The sequence below is a fragment of the Carassius auratus genome, chromosome 4 (genome assembly GCF_003368295.1).
Source record: "Carassius auratus strain Wakin chromosome 4, ASM336829v1, whole genome shotgun sequence".
In the NCBI taxonomy this organism is placed as follows: Eukaryota; Metazoa; Chordata; class Actinopteri; order Cypriniformes; family Cyprinidae; genus Carassius; species Carassius auratus.
In genome coordinates this window covers 19,101,919-19,122,699 of record NC_039246.1, presented here as the reverse complement: position 1 = coordinate 19,122,699, position 20,781 = coordinate 19,101,919, and the positions used below count along the sequence as shown (strand labels likewise).

Below are 20,781 nucleotides of genomic sequence, written 5' to 3'. Positions count from 1 at the left end.
TAGCACACACCTTCCTTCTTCCAACATCTCACGCCTGTCGTGTTCAGAGACTCAATCAGTGGCTGTTTCTCTGCTTTTAAATGCCTGACAAAGGTTACTTAACTTAAAAATTGCCAATTCATTAAGTATTGACTTTCTTGTAAGCCATATGCAGGATTTTACCTCCCTATTCAGAAACGTTATGCTTCCGATGCACCTGCCAGCAAACATTCAGATGTGCAAGGGGCATTTAAGCAATTTTCATCCAGTCATGTAGCAGAAACTTGCTATTGCAGTTATATGAAAGCAGCCTTAATTTGATATTTAATGACACAAAAATGTCACAGATTAGTCAAATTGCAGTTCCTCTAAGGAAAAAAGTTCATGACAACATGAAAAACAAGAGGGATTTGATGTATATCAAGACAGGATCATTCACTATTTGGTGTGAAAGTGTGCACTTGGGTGAAAAGGTTGTGCTACAGCTTTCATCCGTTTGCATCAGTGTTTGTGTTTACAACTCAACAGGTGTATTCAGGAATCCAGGTGTGCATTTCTAATGCAGCGACCTTCTTGCAGGTGTGCTTTAACATCGGCCTTATGATCTTGGCGAGAGAGCAGATCCTGATCTTAACAGCATCACTGCTGAATCTCTGAGCTGGAAAATTCTATTGAGTGGAGTCGTGCCCTCTGGCACACATTTAAACCTATGTTGAGAGAGGCAGGTTTCAGCACTGGCATGCGAGACACTACTGGACTGAGAGCCTGTGCTTTTGTGTGAAAGTCACGCATTGCATGGCTCCTTTGGGTCGAGCTAAATTGCCCTTTCTTCCATCTCATATTTGCGAACATCTTTCGGGCTTATCTATCATTTAGGTTACAAAAAATAAAATAAAAGTGAGTTATATAATCATTAAGGGTCATTTTATGCTGATATAACCAGAGCAAAAAAAATCCAGTTTAAAAGGAAATAATGGCTGTTTATTTTTCTAGTGAAAAAAATGTCATAATTGCTACTATGATTTGCATAAGCCAAGTGGGAAAAAAATATTCATGAGGTCTGAAAACAAGTAAACAAACAGCATCTAGTAAATGAAAAACCCTATTATGCTTTTATTGGACAGCATTAATGTTACAGTTTTTTCTGATCTAGCTGGGTTGTTTTATTTTCAACGGCATATATTTATGGCTACATCACTAGGGCTGGGCTATACTTCTAAGCACCATCCGAATTGCCTCATACTATTGTGTATTGAAAATTGTTTGGTAGGGATGCACCGTTAATCTAATGCGATTATCATGCTCATTTTGTCAGTAAAGCTGTTTCTGTAATCAGCAGTAAATCATCATCACGTGGAGCAGCATTTACTACACAGAGTCATAGTTCATTGACAAATTACGTAAAAAAAAAAAAAAAAAAAACCTATATATCCCTTGCGCACTGTTCGATTTCTGTGTACACCCTTTATGGAGCGGGTCAAATTGACCCTAATTGGATTCAATACAATTCCTCAAAAATCACACTATGAAAAACAACAAAGATTCAGGTACAAACTGTAAACTTTTATTATCAACATTTGTCAAATATTCCCCAAAAAATATATCTGAAGGTATGATTCAATGAAAATGTTTTTTTTTAACCCTTTTTAAAGATGTTTTGTTTTGACAAAATTTGAAAATAAACAGTATGCTGACTTGGTTTGCACATATATATTTTTTTCCTTTTTTTTTCTTCGAACATCATAACTGAACAATTAAATGTAGCTGTATAATGAAAATATTTATTTTTCTTAAGTTGGCTGTTTTATAAACTCATTTCATAGAGTCAAGAAGTTACTTTTGACATGATGAGCACACAGCAAATGTGTGCTTTTGGCTTATGAATTTCTTGCACTTCACACACATGGTGCTGGTTTTGCTGTCACGCTTGAATGGGCACACCTCACATCTCTTCCATTTTTTTTATTCCTATCATCTGTGTTCACTCTTTTATTTTCTGTGGGTCTGACTCCAGATGCATGTTTTTGCCCTCCATGTTCAGAATCTCTTTGGGTAGCTCAGGTTTGTCATTTGTGATTTGCCATTAATTTTGAACACAATGATTTAGCTTTTTGAAGTGTGTTTGGTTAGGGTTAGAGCACTTTTAGATACACTTACACTTTAGAACTGGAGCTGATGCCTGACATACATGAAATAAATGTTTTTATTTTGTGTCTGTACAGTTTCTTTTGAATGGCTGTCTATGAGGGTCAAACTGACCCACGAACATCACAAATGTAATAATAATCTTTCTTGTATATGTAAAAAAAGCCCAGCATGTTGAAACTTTGCATGCATGTCCATGATGATAAATGAGAAAGTCACAAAATATCAATAAAAGAAAAAAGGTTTAATATTATTTCAGTTAGCTTGAAAAATTAAATGATAGGTAATTTTTACCATCTGTGGCTTACAAAATATTTTTCTGTATTGAAATAAGTGTGGAAATCCTCTTTTTTTGCTTCATAAAGTAGTAAAAAAATTAAATAACAAAATATAACCAAGAAACGTTATTATTTTGCGTCAGTACAGTTTCCTTAGAGTGTTAAAATATGCGGAACATCACAAACGTAATAGTAATTTTGTTTGTATATGTCAAAAAACACCAGCATGTTGAAACTTTGCACACATGTGCATGATGATAAATGAGAAAGTCACAAAACATCAAGAAAAAAAACATAGGTTAACCAGTATTTCCAACAACTAGAAAATCTAAACGGGTCAAATTGACCCACAACATAACACAAGGGTTAAACCGATTTTATTGCGCAATTATGAAATCAAAGAAATCGTAAGCAATAATGACAGCTGTTTATGTACCTTCTCAGTGAACTATGGCTCTATGTAGTAAATGTAAATTTAGCAAATAGCGATTTAATAATTTTGTTCTATTTTTCGGTACCAATTTTAGATACCCAAGGGGTTAATCTCGTCAACGTCAGTGAGCCAATAAGCTTTGGAGTTGATGCTTGATGTGCCTAAATCATGTCTGGTGATTGGCTCTTGTAAGGAATCAAGGAAAAACACTTGTTAATGTTGGTTACGCCCAGATATATATATATCTCACACACACACACACACACACACGTCTATGGTCTACACTGGATGCGGTGCGGCACGACACGACAAATCCCTGACAGAAAACTGCTGCTGCATTCTATTTATGACGTACTGACAGAAATTTCAAATGATTTTCAACAGTTGCTTTGTCGCGTCCAGTGTCCTAGACAGACTTTAGCTGTTGCGGCACTGACATTGTGTTACTGTGCCTCACCTATCCAGAAGAGGCAAAGCAACCTCGGCCTCCGATCGCAGGCCTTCCGCTCCCTAAGTTCTCTCCAGCGCTGGAAAGCTGATCCAATATTTACACGGGTCCTTACTTCTTGCCTTAAGCCTTCTTTTGTTCCCCAGACGTTTTCCTCTTTTGTTTTTTATTCGTCATCTCTATCTTTCTGTCGTCGCTCGGCTAATGTCCATCCTGTGCACTGAACTCTTTCTCCTTCACATCATGAGTAGACAAGCCCCCTGGCTGAAAGGCTACAAGTTTATTTTTGCTACTCGGCCCGAATCCTTTTTATAAAATATCTTCAAGTATACTTTATGTAGCAACTAGCAAGTATAAAAAATCAGTGTTCTAGTAGTATATTTGTAAGTGTACTGTTTCAATACTCTTTGGGACTAAATTAGCCCACTTTCTAGAATATAAAAGTATACTTTTAAGTTTACTTTAAGTGTACTGTAACCGTAGCAAACTTTGAGTACACAACTAGTTTACCTCGATGTTTGTAGTTTGTACTGCAATTTTACTAAAAGTGAACTTATACAGATAGTTTACTAATCTCAGTAAACCACTAGTTTAGTAGTTTTATACTGCAAGTATACTCATGTCCCTATTTAGGTTTTAATTTGTATATATCTTGTTGTATAAATATCTGAACATACAAAACATCCAAATAAAGAATAGGGTATCTGCTTGTAAAAAAAAAAACATTTTATTCTAGCTTCATAAAAAAGAGACTATGAATTGGATTCAGAATGATAATCGAAATGGGATGGAGTCGATCAACATCCCAAAGCTTGATTGTAATTATTACCTCTTCATCGGTCGTCATTTTATTCCATAACGTTAGTTTTGATGCTGTTTCATGTCAGATGATCATGTTAGATCACATGTGTAAGTATCTGTTGTTTCTTTTTTCTTCTTCACTTGTGTTGATTTGGAAATTCTGTGCAGAAGATGTGTACTAGTATAAGTCAAGTATACTTAAATGTCATTTTAAGTATATTTCTGAGGACTACATAAATGAAAACTAAAATAATACTTATTTTTCTAAAGTGACTTTTAAACCACCATTGTGTGTTTGTAGTAACTTCTAACGCGTGTTTTATCCATATAATGTTCCTGAAATTTGCTATTTGTAGACTTTAATATCTAGCTGATAGCTACACCTGCTAAGCATTTCTCATTTAAACACCCTGTATTATGAAAATCGGTAGAACCTCATGAAAATCACATATATATCATATACTGTCATAATCGTTTGTTTACTAGCTTCATGTTTCATCTGTATAAATGTTTTTGTCTTTGCAGAACTGAAGGCACAAGTGTAATGCACAATGGTCATTTCAGACAGGGCAGGTTAGGCACGTCTAATAAAACTGAGATGTGAGCAGCGATTGAGCGTCCTCTGAGTCAAAACAGCGATTGCAGGAGAGAAAAAGGCAGACAGCACTAATGCTCATCAGTAAATTAATGGAAAATGAATAGAAATGACGATTCTGTCTAAGCTGTACATTTTTAAAATGGAAAACACAGAGTAAACGTAGCACAAAAGATGTGGAAATTGAAAACTATTTGAACTTTATTACAGCTATTGTGTTGGTTATATTTTGTTCCTTTGTGTTTTTTGTGAAACTTTATCTTGTTAAAACGGATTTTATAAAATCGGTATTGAGAAAATCTTTCAGGAACCGGTGTCGAAGTCAATATATCTCTATCGATATCCAATTTTTTTTATAAAACCCAGCCATATATATTACGATTCAAAAGTTTGGGGTCAGGAAGATTTATTTTCTTCATTTTTTTTATTTTTTTTTATTCTTAATGTTATATCTTGTGATTGCATTTCTTATTACTTTCAGTGTAGAAAACCATTTGACAGGATTGTTTGATGAACAGATGGCGTTTTCAAACAGAAATCATTAATCAATTTAAATTGTTTAACCTGCCATAATGTAATGCAGTCTTTGCAAAGAATCGGTTTCTGATGAATGGAGTGGATAAAAAAATATTGAACTCTGATCACACGTAAAAGTGCAGCACATTACATATGAGGTGTTAAAAAAACAGCAAGTAACAGTTAGTTAAAGGATCAAAATGATGCTGTACAGTAAAGCTAAAATCCTTTTGCAAAATGAAACTTGACTAACATTGTAAGTGCATCTCAGGGAAAGCGAAAGAATGAGCTTCTATTTCTTCTGGAAATCAGTGGTTATTTTCTCTGGGGTGTGAGCTTTTATTCCATCTATTAACTGGACGTTTATGTAAATGATTAACGCCCATGTGACTGAGCCTTTAAAGGGTCACTGAACAGTTATCACTAGGCAGAGTATCATTTAAATGCAGGGAACTAAAGGAACTGCTGCTCTATAACGCAGATGTGCTTTAGCTTAAATCAAAGCCATAACCAATGTATAGAACCACTTTTTTTATTGAAACACATCTGTCACTATCACCATGGTAACTGCACTTATTTTTTCTCCCAATGCACTGTCACACAAACAGCAACAGTGTTTGTACAAGCAAAATCCCCAGCAGAATCAACATTGTAATGGCATTTCTATTAAACTAGGGCTGCATGAAGACATTTAACCATAATTACATTCACAAAAACATCCATAGACTGCGTTTGCTATATTTTGCTATAGAAAGTAATGATTTGGGGGCAAAACAAAGTCTAAACAGACATAATATAAAATGGAAAACTGTGTATTTAGAGCTATTATTTTTTGTGTCTACACAATGTTGCTCCCTAACCTCCAGCTAAGCAGGCAAATGACTCAACTAAAAAGAAAAAAAAAGAATTTCTTCAAGCTCTACAATATTTAAAAAAGCCAAAAAAGAAAAGGACAAGTTTATGAAAGCTAAAATATATGTTATGAATAACTGACACTGTACACCCAGCTTTCCATATTAATAACTGTTACTTCCTGACATCATTAACATCACTGACCATCCATCGGAGATCTCATCCAATCAGCTAATAAAGATGGACTTTTGTGCAAGAAAAAACACACCGACTAAAAGCCTGGTGTGCAATAAATATTTCACCACTTAAAACAAAAAATATTGTACAGTTTGTTTCTTTTTTTTATTTTTTATTTTTTACACTTTTTGATAAAAACATTTAACTGCATCAAGATGGATATTTTATATATAGAGTGGTCCCATAGTATTTAGACACATCAGCCACAATTACAGCAAACTACATTTTGCATGATGAAACGGCAAAACACATAGCTAGTTGTTTATTAGCATGTCTATTATTAACATATTGGCTGTTTATTAGTGCTTATAAAGTGATTATAATGCATGACATCCATAATCCTACCCAATACCCTAAACTTAACAACTACCTTATAAACTATTAATAAGCAGCAAATAAAGAGTTAATTGAGGCAAAAGTCTTAGTTAATGGTTAGTTAATAGTGAGAATTGGACCCTAAAATAAAGCGTGACCGCGATTAATTTTATTTTTTAATCAAATTACATGATGTGGTGACTAATTAATCGCACATCAAATTTGGAGAAATTACTCTGAAAAGATCATTTAAAGTCATCGTTGTGCAAAGCATCAAATAGAGATTAGTAGATTCAGCAAGAAATATTTTGTCCAAAACGCCATTTTTGGTTGGGTGAACTATATTTTGAACTACATTTGAATATATATTTAAATAGAAAACGAGAACCATAAATTTGAAAAAGATTTCCTAATATTACTTTTTGCAATGTATCAAATATATGCAAACTTGGTGAGTAAAAAGAAGAGACTGCTTTAAACACGTTAAAAATCTTAATTATTCCTAACTTTTGGCCATAACTATACATAGACAAAGAGATTACATTTCATAAATTCTTAGTTGAAACATATATATATATATATATAAAAGTATATGCTTTGCTGCAGATGTTACATTGTTGTTAGCTATTATGTGAACAGGTACAGATTTGTGGTTACCTGCTGAGCGGGTACTGTTTCCCATGTTCTGCCTGAGGGCGAATGGCTCTGATAGCAGTGGGAGCAGTAAACATGGAGGACGTCCCATGCTCAGACATCACACGGATAAAGGCCCCAGGGTCCAGAGTCCCCACAGGTTTGCCCTGCGGAAACAACAACTGCATCTTATAGCATCTGAATGCATAACTGAAGGTCCAATATCTTAAAAAACATGGAAAATATGTTTATATAAGTCTTAAATGAATTTATGCCAAAAAAAATTATAATCTAACAAAATGATTAATAGAAAGTATTTTGTTGCAATTTTTCCAACATTTTGGAAGTGTACACAAGTCTTCCGGTGTCAGACTGGATCAGCATGGGCATTTGCAGCGGTCGGAGAGTGAATATTAAATTAAAGATGTGTTTGATATGGAGAGTGGCTTGGAAAGGTGCCTGGGTGGCAGATGGGACAAACGTATGGCAAAGAAACCGAATAATACTGTTGCAGAGAGATTGCACACTCAAGTAGCATTTCACAACACTGAGCTGTTCAAATATTCATGTGTCTGCCACGCTTCTCAGAGAGAACGCTCTCAAAACTAAACAATGACTTCATATTAGCGGGGACAAATCAAACGGATCACGCACGAATCTCTCATTTAGTTTCTAGAACAGCATTTGTTTGTATTTCAGTGAGGGAACAGAAAAATGGCCAGTCAATGTCAAAGTTAAGAAATGCTTGGATATGTCTTAGAACAAAGAAAATGAATAATTACTGTGACATTTGGGTGTTGTTATAGAAACAAAAAGATCAGGTCTACGGCAGATTGATTCCAAATAAAGAAAGTGAGAGGGAAAAAACTATGACTTGCAAGGAATAATTATTTAATTGTACAAGAAAACAGGTTTGTTCTTGATTTGCAATGTACAAAACAAGAATCTGCATCCGTCACACGCCGGTGTCAATCAGTAATTGGCAGGCATTTAATGTTTGTTTTGTTTTTCCCACTGAATCATTTCTTTTTATGTAACATAAATGAACCACCAATACATTGGGGAAAATTGGAATTAAAAAAAGATTACTAGAGTACATTTTACAAGTAAATACTGCTCAGACTTTCGACTTTGTCATGTTTAACTCAATTCATGTTCTATTTTATTTGTTGTTTATTTGCAATTATTTGTGAAATTTACTAGACATTTCTGAGTGAAAACTGTTTCAAAGTAAGCCATACACCCATTTACTCAGTTTAGGGTTAATGCAAGAGAGATAATTGGTAATTGTTAGTGTGATCTGGGTAGTTACTGGCCCAAGTTAAAACAGTCCACAGTCTCAATATTAAGCTATTGTTCTGCCCATTTTATAAAGTAGTCCACCAAAAGAAAACAATATGATGACTGGCTGCTTTGAAAGTTAAAGCCCATTTATCCTATCATCTATCCTAAAAACAATTCTCATCCTTTACTCACCCTCATTTTGTTTTAAATTGGTATGATTTTGTCCAAAAAAACACTGGATCCCATTAACTTTCATTTTATGGAAAACAATTTTTCTGAATATCTTTACAGAACTAGGGTGACGTGAACGTGAATTAATGAGGAAAAACATTTTCAGTTTTGTGATCTTTCTTGAACCCCAAAAATTAACAATGATAGGTGAAGCATGCTATGCAGAAATTATTAAATAGGAGTCTGTGGAAATTTGATAGAAAAAAGGGTAACACTTCAGAATAGGGACAAATCCTCACTATTTCCGTATTAGCATATACATTATAAACATATTGGCTGTTTACTAGTACTTATAAAGCACATAATCTGCATTCTTAATTCTACCCAATACCTTAACAACTATCTATTTACTATTAATAATCAGCAAAATAGCAGTTTGAGGCAAACATTTTTGTTAATGGTTAGAATTGTGATCATTATATTTGGGTTTACTGGCATCAAAAAGTTAAACCCCTAACCCTTTACTAAGCAAACACCACTGCTTAATAAATCAGGTCGTGTTTGGCATGTAGACAGAATAAAATTGAATAAAACCAATAGGCTCAAACATATCATGGACGAGCATAATTACAAAGACATTAATTAAAACCGACTGAAGGCTTTCTGCTATGGATATTGACATTGTATGAGAGATCTGTTGAAATCAAACTTCCATTACAGCAGACTAATAAATTCTGTGAGCATCTTCTATTCTCTCCTGTGGAGCGAGACAACACATCTAATCAGCAGAGGCGACGCCAATTCTGAATTCACCTTGACAAGAAACCAAACACACTCGGATCGCCTCCCATCGAGTGAAAATGATTTTAGTATTCACGCTGTGATCTCAGTGAGGAGAACTAGTTTAAAACTATGAGAGCTGCTCAGTTACAATACAAAAGCTTATGAAGGGCAACAGCAAATCGAATGCACAACAAACTTAAACTGAGCCAGTGATTCAGGACGCTTGCTGTAGAGATTCATTCAACCTTGCATTCAATTCCTGAGAGAAAAGACTGCTAGAGCCGAAATAAAATTCACAGTATGGACTTAGGAGACCTCAGTTCAGCATGAGCGTCAGGATCTGGTAAACCACAACAGCAGATAATTGTGTGTTAGCTGGTGTGGTCTACAGGTCAAATGCTGTAACACACTCACACTTGCATATTTTTGTCCCGTATCTCATGGAGCACAGTGGTGTTTCCATGTAGAAGTGGACCGTAGCAGATATATGAGTGGCCAACCACCCAGCCTAGGTCAGACGCATCCCACCAGACCTGACAGCGAGAGCTTGCGTAGGTTAAACGTTGTGAGACGGTGTGAAATGTTTTTTCAAGGGGTTATGTCATACATTTATCACAATTTTTTTTCTGTTGTTCCAACCCTGACGTGGTCATTATTCAGTGAACAAAAAATGTTCATGTGTATATTTTAAATGTCCACCAAACATTTGTACCAGGAACTTTTTTCCTCCCAGACCCGTTGCTTTCTGCGTTTCCACCGCGGTGTAAAGTACCGGGAAGATTAGGCAAATAGACTGAAGTCTGAAAGTACGCTGATTTTGGATGTACATCCTCGGTAGTTCAGACTTTGTGCATTCAACTCGGGAGTGTGATGTCTGCGACGAAGCGAATGTAGTAAATCTGCAAACAGCAGCGTACTTGATAACTTCAGTCAGCTCGCTTTGGCTACTGCAATTTTCCTCTCTGTATATTTACAATAAAACTAAATAGGATATCAAATACCACTGCCTCCTTTGGTTTTCATTTAAACATAATAACAGCTGCAGAAATGTACTTAGTTCAGGGATATTTGTATATACAGCCATTACAATGATACGAAATATTATATAAATTTGTCTTTTTTATTTTCATTTTAACATATAGATAAACTGAATACAGACCAAAAGATAACCTGTTAGATTTACCCCGCAGCTGAATTATATTTTATGTTTAACCACTAAAGAGACATCAGAGCCAGCGGCACATCTCAGAAGGTCTAGCCGAGGTGAGGCTGCTCTCTGTACCGAGACTTGCTATTGCCAATACATCCACAACATGCTGCTGTGAGCATGCAAGAAATACTGTTGCACATATAACCCCCATAGCATACATGAATCACTCCGTAAGCATATGGAGCTGGGGAGGTGGAGGGTTTCTGAAGCGTGCTGCAACTGTATGGGGTTGGAATTGTTGCATTATTCCAAATAAATAGATTAGGATCCACAAATAAATGTAACTAGATTCACAAAAAAAAAAAAAAACTCACAAATAAATAAAATGAGATTTGCAAATAAAAATATATATATTTACAAATGTGTTTAATGTCACAAACACAACTCTACCTGGCATTTATTTGTGAACCGCTGTCTGTGCATTTGTAAATCACTGCACGCATTTGTGGATTGGTTCCTGTGCATTTGTGGATTTGAAACACTTCTAGCGTGCAGATAAATCCACAAATAAGTGGACTCCACCCACCGTCTACTTAACCCAATCAGATAACGCCCATGTTGCACTGACCAATCGCAGCACGCTCTCTCTCCAACCAATCACGTTTTGCCTAACAATCAGGGCGGGGACAGACACATGAACGCGAGTCACTCGCTTCAGTCTCTTCAACATGGCCGATCAAGAGGAGTAAAGACAGGTGAGTGATGCTAATTGAACACAGTAATTAACTGAAGTTTTACCAGGTTCTTGATATGTTATCATTTGTCAGAAGGTAGTTTGACAATTTACACCATGATTTAATAAGTTATTATTTGCTCTCAAGCACCATTTCGAAGTCTACTTTAATATTATTGCAACAGTATTTATAGCCTTCATTTTATTTAATACTTTTATTATTCAAGTAAATAATTATTCTTCCCAATATTTGGTTACAAACTTTAGTGCTGGGTATTGTTAAAAATCTTTCGATGCGGTGCCAATTTCGATACCTCATTTTCGATACCGGTTCCTATCGATACTTTTTTCGATACCATATGCTTTAAAATCAATTTCAACATCAACACAAATGCATTAAACACAAAACTTTTATTTTTCACCTTAATTAAAACAAATTCTGGTAACACTTCACACTCACTTCACACAGGATAACATTATTAATACAATTGGTTGTGCTTTTTTGGATAGGGGTGCACCATTCAGGGGCGGACTGGGACCAAAAAGTTGCCCTGTACTTTCTGGCCCACAGCAGCCCACCACATCATAATGCAAACACCCCTGTTTTGATGTAATTTATTAATTTAATATTTAAGTAAACCGTTTGGTGTATTTTATGTGCTTTACAGATTAACAAAATCGTTAGCCCCACGTCCCGCCGGGGCTTTTGTGTTTTCAAGTACGATGGGCTATCGTGAATAGTGATGTAAAATTCCTAACTTCATTCGTGTTGTTCACTCGCTTGAAGGGGTGAAACGGATCGTAGCTGATCATTTGCACTTGTTTATATATATTGCTGATTCAAGCTTTTTAAACAATTTGCGCGTGTTAGGAGCTTGCGCTCACTCATTCAAAACACATGCTGCAAGCAGCTTTTCAGACAATGCGCGCACAGAGAATGAATTCATCTTTCGCGTATCGTAACTTCTGAATGAACACACACAATTATCTCAAAATAATTTTCTCTGCAAGTATTGTCGTAAACACAGTCGGTTAAGTTTTAAGTGGAACGTATACAGTGGCCAGCTGCTTTTAGAAATTTGCTGTACCAGATAAATCTGTCTCTCTCCCTCTGTTTTTTAGAAGACATGAAAGGGGGCGTGTTTCAAGATACGCAATGGAGTAGACCAAACTAAACAGGAAGGGAGGGCAAAACACTCAACCAAACAAAATCATCCCGTCACGTAACGTGGTGGCTGACAGCCAATCACTGCGAATTTAGGTCCTTACATGCACATATGCTACAAGCTAACACAGACACCGCCGCTTGGCAAAAAAAAAAAAAACGGCTTCTTGGTTTTTGGAACCGAAATTTGGCACCGAAATATAAATAATTTTCCCGATACTTATAGTATAGGATACCATAAAGGCATCGAAGTTCGGTACCCAGCCCTACAAAGCTTTTAAGACAAGCATGTATTTTATTGTTTTCATTCAAGTTAAGCATGAAAAAGGTGTGTGCAAGTATGTGAGATGAACAAAACAATAAATTTATTGCTATTATTCATTTTACAACTCATTTTGTTCCAACTTTCTGTAAATCATTAGCAAATAAGGTTGAGGGTTGATACTGAGGGACACATTTTAAGTTGTAAGAATTAGATCCTGTGTGTGCCAAAAACATAAATCTGAGGTGTGTGTGAGCGAGGACGGCCTATTAGCTAGAGGTTTATGTACAGGGCAGCATTGCCTTGGGCCAGATAATTCATAATGGCTAGAGTCTGGGTCAGTGGAGAGCCGTGTTTTGTTCAATCTGCCTTCAGGCTTTGTAACTTCCTCCTATGCTCCTTGTACTCTCTTCTCTTGCCTCTTTTTCAGTCAGTGTACACATAAAAGTTAGTTGTTAAGGGTTGAACAGCACCTGAGGCATGCTAATGAAAATTTCAAGGTGCTGTTCACCTCTTGCACAATATTAATTGGACAAAATAAAATGTTATTTATGGTTGGATCCATAATAGAACAAGCAAGTGGAATGGCAAACAGTCTTTAAAAAGGGCGGGACTTAGCGGCCTGGACATTTGCTTGTACCTTGTCGCTGTTACAAGTTAAAGATTAAGGGGTGGTTGATATCCACCTTATTGTTCCCGTAAAAGCGGGCCACTTGTAAATTGAATGTGTCTGGCTTCCGTTGTCATCTGCTTCCAGCTAGATGTACAAATCAGCTCATTTTGCAGCTTGATATTTAAAAATGGTCTTACCATGTTACCATGTTATTTTAATGTATTATCTCAACTGTGAACACACTGGTTTGTCGTGCAAACAATTTTGCCATTTACCGCACTGAAATTTTTCTCATTATTCATAATTCTTCTTGCACACTGACAGAAAACGGCTTAGTTCGGTGTTGAAAAATAAGGTTGATATCATATGATGATCAAATAACCACAATATACATGCAATTATCTTGCTAGTGATATATATAAAAAAAACTGATTATTGTAATGATTTAAAAGCTTTGTTCTTTTTCTGTTTTATACTTGACACTGGATATTTAAAATGCAACCACCCACAGCTTGAAAATGCCCAGTCAAGCCAGCTGCGACGAAAATACTGCTTATTAAAATAATTACGGTAATTTTCAGGAAGAGCAAATAGAGGCACTTTCAGTGTTTCTTTCAATGAATTTGATCAGCAAGTATTCACATAATGACAAAACATGACATAATGAATTTGATCAGCAAGTATTCACATTATGACAAAAAAATGATACCTTAAATAAGGAGTTCAATGTTTTTGCACATTAACACTGTCTTACTGTAACAGTATCTTATAGTCAGCAGCATTTTAATGAATAGTGCAGATGTTATTTAAAAATTGTCACCACTTAAATTTATCCCCAGAAAAATGTATGCTATTATCCACTTTATAAAGTGTTTTTGTAAAGATAAGTAAATATAATTTTTTTTTATTACAAATTTAATCTAAAAACAAACCAACTACTTAGTACTTACATGGTACTTAAAGATACAAAGCCAAAACATATGGAAGTGCCATAGCTTTTTTTTTTTTTTTTCATGTTTTTAGCAAAAAGCCTGCAAAGCATCAGGCAACATCACAGCCACAGGCTAAAATCTTCATACTAAAATGAGCACCTTTCTTCTTATCATGAATACACAGGAGAGTTTACAAAGGTATATTGCAATAAAAAAAGCTCCTGACAGAATAGATCTCAGATACAATTTCACCCATTCCCTCAAGCGCTGTGTTCTGTCATAAACAAGAATTTACCTTTGGAGTACCAGTAGTGCTGGAGGTGTACAGGACGTACACAGGATGATGACCGGGAACGGACACACAGTCGTGAGAGCGGGCAGTGGCCATTTCCTCCTCCCAGTCCAAGCTCAGATCAGGATGCATAGACACCTTTTCCTGTGGAATAAACACCAGTGCTTAGGAACAGGATGATTAGAGATTGATTTCCTAAAAAAAAGAAAAATTCTGTTATCATTTATTCACCCAAATGTATAACTTTCTTTTGTTTTGTGGAACATAGAAGATATTTTAAAGAATATTGGTAACCAAAACGTTTTTGTTCCCAATGGCTTCCATTATGCAATCAATGCGATCTAAAACTGTCTGGTTACCAATATTCTCCAAAATAGACACACAGGTTCGGAACGACATCAGACATCAGAGTAAATGATGACTATCACTTTAAAAAAAACTAATCGCTCAGTCAAGGCAGTAGTACTTACTTAGTATTATTTTTATACTTTAATAGTTTTATTAATATTTGTAATTATTTTTTTATATATATATATATATATATATATATATATATATATATATATATATATATATAATTAATCGAAATCATAATAAAATCCCAATTTGAGCGTGCACAATTTCTAAATCGCTTCATTGCATGATTTTCCATGGCCCCGTCCTCCTGCAGTATGCTATCCGATCCAATCAGAATGCAGCGCGCCTAAGATTAGTGCAAGAACAGAACAGACTGGGCATATACCTAACTCCAGCGTCACACACACTTTCTGTAATGCATATTTTTTCCGAGCCCATGTTGACAGATTATTATTATTCTTTTTTATTATTTTTTTGCAATATGTCTAGACATTTTGTTTGACATCTTTACTTAGTGATTATTTTGACTTATGTCTGTTCTAGAGACAAGGTTACAACTTTTTGATAAAGCTTGTTTTAGTTTTTTTTTTTGGGAAATATGTTTAAAATTTATACTGAATGCATTTATGACTGTAAAGCATGTCTGTGTGCGTCAAAATTATGAGTGATTAAAATCGAAATCGCAAAATTGATGAAAAAAATTTAGATAGGTTTTTTTTTGTCCATGTTGCACAGCCCTAGTAAAAATCCACCTTTTTTTTAGTCAAATTATTTGGTTTAAATTTTGGTGGAAGTCAAAAGTGTCTAAGGTGCTTAAAAGCAATAGTTCACCTAAAAAAAAAAACATTTTGGCATGATTTCTGCAGCAAGATACTGTTTCAAAGCTGTTTTTCTTCCACTTTTTTTATCCCTTTCTTTTAGGCAAACCCATATTTTTTTTTATCATATGGACCACTTGGGGGTTTGCTCCAACAAATCTCAAAAAGCATGGGTTTCGGTGGATTACTGTGTTATGTGTTATGTTTTTTGATGCCAATCAAGTAGTTCAGAATATCCTAAAATCTTCTGTAAATTAGATCCATGTAGAAATCTTCTAAGAACTAATACAATGTGTACTCTGAGTGTGTTCTTCTGGTGCTGGCAAATTCTCCCCTCGCATATGATTTTAACTCAAATATTTCCAAGATGTGTTCGTCTTCACCAACCATGTGGGATTTATCCTGTATCCCAAACTGCTGGAAAAGCAAAAAGCTATTTGCTAACAGTTTCCATGACAACACAGGATGAAGCTTAAGTAATTCCCAGCGTTGTGAAATCACCATACTGATTTAAGAGACATTTAAACAAGAAAAACACTCATCAAAATGCTGAAAGCTGTGAACACTTGATATCCTAATAATTTTTTGAGTGGTATGTTATTGCAGGTATAAAAATGGCTAACTTCCTCCGACAATGATTGATATTGGTTAAGTGCCAGCCTCCTTGAAAATAAAGACGTCAAGATTGAATTTTAAGGTTCTCTCTTTTAGAAAGGAGACCACATTTGCATTTTTATTCTCTCACTGCATTATCCTCTCTTTTACCAGTTAATAGGCTGCAGAAAGTGTGCCAGTTTGATAATGAGAATGGTGTCCAGGTGCCATGGGGTTTCTGGGAGCTCACCATGCTGGGACGGTTGTAGATGAGGACTTTGTGTGGTTTGTGACTGCTGAGCTCCAGAGCTTTCTCTATCAGGGGAATGTACTCCACTCTTCTGCCTGGCTCGATGCCAAATGATGCTGTCACCAGCAACTTGGGCTGTGCGGGAAATAATGATTTAAGAGGGGAAGTGGATTTTGCAAACTCAGCGGATAAATGCTTTTATAAAAAAAAAGGGTTTTGTTATTAAATTTTCATTAAAAAGAACAATGACTTGCCTTAGCATGGTCAATGCGGACGGAGAACTCTTTGGAGGTGAATCCTCCAATATGAGGCAGTGGGTGGCACCAATACGTGCACATGTCAGCACAGTGAACATGGGCTGAGGGAGCATGGGTATATAGATCACAACCAGGACACCCGCCAACCTAGACACCTACAAAAAGATGTGGATGCTGAATTTTATGGAAAAACTTGAGTCATATTAATCAAAACAACAGAAAACACTGAATGCAAACTGGTCCAGCATTTTGGAGGAGGTTCTTGTTTTCAAAAGCGAAGCTGTGGTCACATTTAACATCGTTTGGAAAATTTCATAGATAAAATCCAGTTAATAGGAAATAAACACAATTCCCAATCTCGCAAATTCCTACTGAAGTGACTGAATTTTGTCCACAAAAATTTCCCCATGCAGATTTTGCAATGGGTTCAAGTTGATCATGGATGTGCATTCTGACCAACAGAAACCGTACCTTTACACATGGCTACACTATTGACAATACATTTTTTTTTGTCAGCCAAATGTTGCTAATGTGACCACTTTTTCAGCATAACAACACATGTTCAGCTTTAATCCAACAAACGTGGAGCGAAAACAAATGAATAGTTGAACTAAAAGTAATACCCATATTATCATACATGGACATGTTTTAAAAAATTTAATTTAGTATCATGTACTAATCATTATTAATTTAACCCTTGTGCATCAATTAAAAAAAAGTTGCACATAGGTTCATAGAAGACAAAAATGTCCATGTCAAAAAATGTGTATCTTAGAACTACAGACTTAATTTTGGTCTCATTTTAAAGAGATTATTGTTGATTTATTTAACAATATATTTTATAAAACATTTTGAGCTCAAAAATTGACAGAGAATCAAATACATAAATGTCAGCAAGTCATGTTCCAAATTTGAGGTTGATCTAAAAAAAAAAAATGTACCAAACTTTTCCCATTAGACTGGAGCTACACAGTGCTGGGATTTGTGATTCGCTTTACACTTGACTCTAATATAGACTATAAGATACCTGTAAGCATAAGCAGAAAACAGGAATAAATTATTAACATTGAAAAAAAGGCACCATCTAGTAAAAAAAAATTATAAATAAATAAATTTTATATATATATATATATATATATATATATATATATATATATATATATATATATATATATATATATATATATATATATATATATATATATATATACACACACACACACACACACACACACACACACACACACACACACACACTTTTTTTTTTGATACCTTGCCAACAGAATGAAAGCCCATTAACAAGTATTGCATCATTTTATAGGCCTAGTTAAATGGCCTTGGGATTAAAATTGCAGTTGTGATGGGTTTCAAAGAGGTCCTTGGGGTCCTAAGAGGAATTTGTTTTTAAGGAAGTGATGGTGAAATAAATATTTTTTAAAAATTCCAATAAAAATACACACCTGAGCCAAAATGTATGCAGTGTTGGCATTAACAGAGGCATAATGATCAAAAAACTAAACTGAATACAACAAAAATGTCCATAAGATCCCACAGGGTTTAAATAAAGTGTAACAGTGCCCGTCCAATTTTTCAGCAACATGGGTTCCAGAAGTATTTTTTCCATTTTGCCAAATATGTATATTTACAGTCATATTTACGCTTAGGGAAATTGTATACGCTCCAGTATGTCATTCAAATGTTTCATGGGAGAAGGTGAGTGCTAAAGAGTTCTTTTGGTTTGATTTGCTTTGCAGAATCATAGTTAATGTCGTTTTCAACCAATTACCCTATGGAGAAAATTAATGGGTTTTTACTTTAGGAACATAACCCAACTGACTGTAGCCTATTCATAGAAATTTACATTTTGACCCTCCAATACACAGAAATGCATTTGAAATGCAAAATATACATCAATACATGTGTCAGATGACAGAGCCACACAAAATCCTCACAATAAACTGCATACATTCTCATTTATTCAATGTCTACAGCTCACTAAGAAATAACACCTGAGTTTACCACCATGCACAACTGCTAAACAAATAAATACAAGCCTGCATTAAATTTGTTAGTTTACTGCTTTAATGTTTCTAAGATTAGGAAACAAAATAAAACGTTAGAAAAGTGAACTCACAGACAGACGTCATTCCGTTGCATCGTGTTCCATTAACTTCTTGTTTTTAAAAGTGAGTGCATAATGTTAATAAGGAAGATTACAGTTACTTTTTCGCTAAACATTAAGGTATTGTCATCGTTTACTCTCGCTCGTTAATTAAACAAACACCCCGACTCTTGACTCTCTCCCGCTCCTCAGTGAAACTCAAAAGTAGTTATGCAGAATTCCTGGGATTACAGTCATGACAGCCTCAGTCACTATTCACTTTCATTGGATTTTTTTCTTCCATACAATGAAAGCAAATGGTGACTGAGGCTGTCATTGCCCCTCACACCATTTTTTGTTGAACTATCCCTTTAAAAACAGTCCTAAACCAAAGCCCCTACTTTCTCTTCAGTTATGTTACTGTTGACTGCAAAAACCAATATGTAAACGTTCCCTAATATATAAGCTGTAGCCTACTTACCATTTTGGAACTTCTCAGGTTTGTCATGTGCCAGGCACTTTTTGATGAAAATGCACGAATGAAATGTTTCCTGTATATGCTAAAAGCTATGTTTGGCGTATAAAACTGTGGTTTACACCCATTCCAGATATATGTCTTTACTTATTGCAGGTAACACGGTCCAAACATTCCTGTGCATTGTAACTTCCTACTTTCTCTCAGTCTAGACACCGTGACATTACCAAATGCAGATGTGTTGTAAAGACGCATGTTTGTTGTGTTTTCTATTGTGGTGTCGTTTGAGCTCCAGTGTTTGCTGACGAACAACGCTGACACAATAAGTGAGCTGCACATTTCTCAGTTTAAAAATGGCCACGCAATAATTCAATACTTCAGATCACAGCCAGAGGCCACTCCAAGATTCTGCAAGCCATGCAATGTGATCGTTACGTAACACTGGGCCTTTCTGAGGACGGTGCCCTGCATGATTTATGAAATACAATGTTGAGCAACGCTATAGTCTGCATATACATGCTTTTGGGAAAATAGCCTATACCAGGAGTTTTCAAAGCCTCAAAAACAAGGGCAGCAATATATTTCCTTATAAATTCTGGCCAATTTAAACAAATCTTATGCATGATATTAAACATGTAAAACATGACATATGAAATTAAAATCAAAAAAGTTTGCATACTGTATTTGAGTTATGTTTGATACAGCACTTTTATGGCTCATACAGCATTAGTATTAAAGTATATAGAATAATTATAAAAAATAATTCATATGCAGTTTTATTAAGAGGTCAAAACTAAGGAAATTTGGTACAGTTTCTGATATCTATATGGGCAAAAAGTTAGATGCAATTTTGATAGCTTGTAAATGTAAATATAACAGTTTGGCAGACTACTAAAGTACTTATACCTAATATATCTTAATAGGATGATATATAAATGCTTAGTTTTATAATTAAAGCCATAGGCTATGTAGTTTTTATTGTTGTGGCAAAATATAATAAAATGAAAATATAAAATTAAAAATATATAATGCAATGCAATTATGAATGAGATATATAAATAAGCATTATTCAAAAGCCTGTTGTATCATATTTGATACTCACACTTTAGTATGATATAAATGTTCTTCTTGAAATATTAATAACAATATAAAAGATTTCACAGCAAAAAAGACAGGTGTACCATGACCTGAACAAGGGAAAATTATTTCGAATGATACTAAAAGCCCTTTTACTTACTAAACCATCTAAACTAGCTTGCGCTTATCATAATATTGATTTGGGATTATTTTATTTTTATTTCAAATGGATTAA

At 35.0% G+C, this 20,781-nt stretch overlaps 1 pseudogene; it reads right to left on the bottom strand.

Moving 5' to 3' along the window:
• Nucleotides 1–19,502, bottom strand: part of LOC113056794 (acyl-CoA synthetase short-chain family member 3, mitochondrial-like) — a 41,695-nt pseudogene extending 22,193 nt beyond the window's left edge.
• Between the last annotated feature and the right edge of the window lie 1,279 nt (nt 19,503–20,781).